Source organism: Nicotiana attenuata, chromosome 5 (genome assembly GCF_001879085.1).
Source record: "Nicotiana attenuata strain UT chromosome 5, NIATTr2, whole genome shotgun sequence".
Classification (NCBI taxonomy): domain Eukaryota; kingdom Viridiplantae; phylum Streptophyta; class Magnoliopsida; order Solanales; family Solanaceae; genus Nicotiana; species Nicotiana attenuata.
In genome coordinates, this window is record NC_031993.1 from 8367041 (window position 1) to 8369808 (window position 2768).

Consider the following 2768-nt stretch of genomic DNA (forward strand, 5'->3'; position numbering starts at 1 on the left):
GACGTCTAATCGTTTTGCCGCTGCAAGGCTGGCTAATCGTACGCAACATGCTCGAATACCCCAGGTTCTGGAAGGCACATGAGTTCGAACGCTATGTTGAATGTGCGACCGAGATTACATTACATAGGTACCTGTGCAGGTGAGGTGTCGGTCGGTCCGAGAAACGGCGGCATCGGCGCGAGGAACGACGATTCCCCCCTTTCCATCGAAGTAGGGAGGACCTCCTACCCCACCATTCCGGCCTATTATTGATAGGTAGGGGTGGAAAAATTAACTCAAACTCATTTGACTCGCTCAACCGGTCCATGTTTTAATGGGTTTGGGATGGAACATTTATTGAAGATGGGATGGCTAGCCCAAATTAGGCCATCACAAATCATCAGCTCAAATGGACCACGATGATGCCCAACCTTGACCCATAAAAATTTCTTAGAGTTCTACCTTGACCCATGTCATATCTTTAACCTCTTGTTCAGTTATTTGTTTCCCATTCTCAAGCACTTGGTAATTAGTAATTTTTTTATTCTGTTTATCCAAGTTTATATATATATTTTTCTTTTAGGAAATACTTTTTTTAATTCTATTCACTAAAAAAGTGAGACTAGTACATTAATTTAGATACATATATACTATTATAATAACTAGTGGCTCTAGTAGGAGACTCGTAAAGCCCTGATTTAGGTCCACAAAATTTTTAATAATGAATTTTATAATTTTATTTTAAATTAGACAATATTAATGTTTGTACAAAAAATTAAAAAGTACAAAAGATTTGTAAAAAAGAAAGAAAGATGTCTACTCTTTAATAATAAAAATATTTTTAAACATTAAATTAAACTACTTAAATCTTCATATTAGTAAATACATTTTTTACAACAATATCAAAGGCAACATATTGCAAATACATGTCTAATATCTTATTTATTTAAATTATCCTTTTCTAATATAAATAATAATATTACTATGTGAAGCTAACGACTTAATGTCATTTAAGAATATATACTATAAACAACAAGTATGAAAAAAATGGCAAGACTATTTCTTTTGCATATATGTGTGTATACGTACTAATAAAAAAAGTATAAGGCCTGTTATTAAAATTTGACCTTAGGCCACTAATTTTATGAAACCACCCTTAAATTGGAGGTAGTTGGATCATCGTTCGAGGCGATTATTAGTGGGTGCCCTTACTTTAGAGTTGAAAGAGGCAGCCACCACTTCGTACGGTTTGATGCCGGAAGGAGAGAGTTTCACGAATTGTTCTTGCCCATACCATCAAATGTTCCAAGATACTTGTTTGAGATGGATGGGGTGTGAGTGTTGCCTGCATCATATCAGAATTAAAGAAAGCCCCTATTCTGCAAATTTGGCATCACCGACGAAAGGTGTAACGACCCGATCGGTCGTTTTGAGCATTTTCACTTCACTCGGTAGTTTGAGGGCATGAGTAGCTCCGTATGATGTATTATGACTTGTGTGTATCATCGGTTTCGACTTTTTTGATGATTTAAAATTACTTTGGAAGAATGATTCTCAACTAGGAAGCTTTAAGTTGGAAGAGTTGACCAAGTTTAACATTTTAGTATTTGACCTCGGATTATAGTTTTGATGGTTCTGTTAGGTCCGAATGGTGATTTTGGACTTGGGCGTATGCCCGGATTTGTATTTGGATATTTCTAGAAGATTTCGGCACTAATTGGTGAAAGTTGAAAATTTAAAGGTTTGCAATCTTCATAAGTTTGACCGAGAGTTGACTTTGATGATATCGGGTTCGAATTATTGTTCTGGGAGTTGGAATAGGCTCGTTATGTTATTTGGAACTTGTATGCAAATTTGGATTCATTCCAGATTGGTTAGGCTTGAATCGGACGCTTGGTTCGACATTTAAAGTTTATGAACTTAAGAGATTGATCTTGATTGACGATTCATAGTTTTGATGTTGTCATGTGTTTGAGGCCTCGAATAGGTACGTGTTATATTTTGGGACTTATTGGTATATTCGGACGGCGTTCCGAGGGGCTCGGGTGAGTTTCGGGGTGGTTTCAGACCATTTCTAGGCCATTTTTAGCTGTTGGTTTGGCTACAGGGGTGTACATTGCGATCGCGTAGAATTGGTCGCGATCGCGAAGAGTAAAATGGGGAAAATAGGCCTGTGAACCGCGATCGAGGAAGCACTTTCGCGATCGCTTAGAGGAGATTATGCTGTCACTGATCCGACTTTGAAAGCTTATATCTTGCAATCTATAAGGAATTTGGAGATGATCCAAAAAAAATTGTAGCTCTTTGTGTCTAGTTTTCAGAAAATTAAACCGTTTGTCATTTGGAGCGATGTATAAAAAGTTATAGATGATATATGATAAACTGTCTGAGAAGAGTTAGGGAAGGGTTATGGGAGTTTGTTCATCGCGATCGCGTGGAAATGACCGCGATCGCATAAGGTAAAGATTGTCATGGAAAGTTTTGTAATCGAGATCGCGAGGTTTGTGATCACGATCGCGAAAGGTACCGCTGGAACAATGTATAAAGTACTCTATTTCAGAGGTTTCAGACATTTTAGCATATTTTGAGCTATGGAGCTCGGATTGAAGCGATTTTTGAGGCGATTTTTACTACATGAATTGGCGATTTTGTGTTTCTGCCATTTTAGTTAATCTATCATTAGCAATGCTTTGTGATGATACTGACTAGTAGAGCAAAATATACTATCAAAAGATTATCGCAAGAAAATGCAGTCCCAAATTAAATTAGGAATAAACTTTTATAAACCT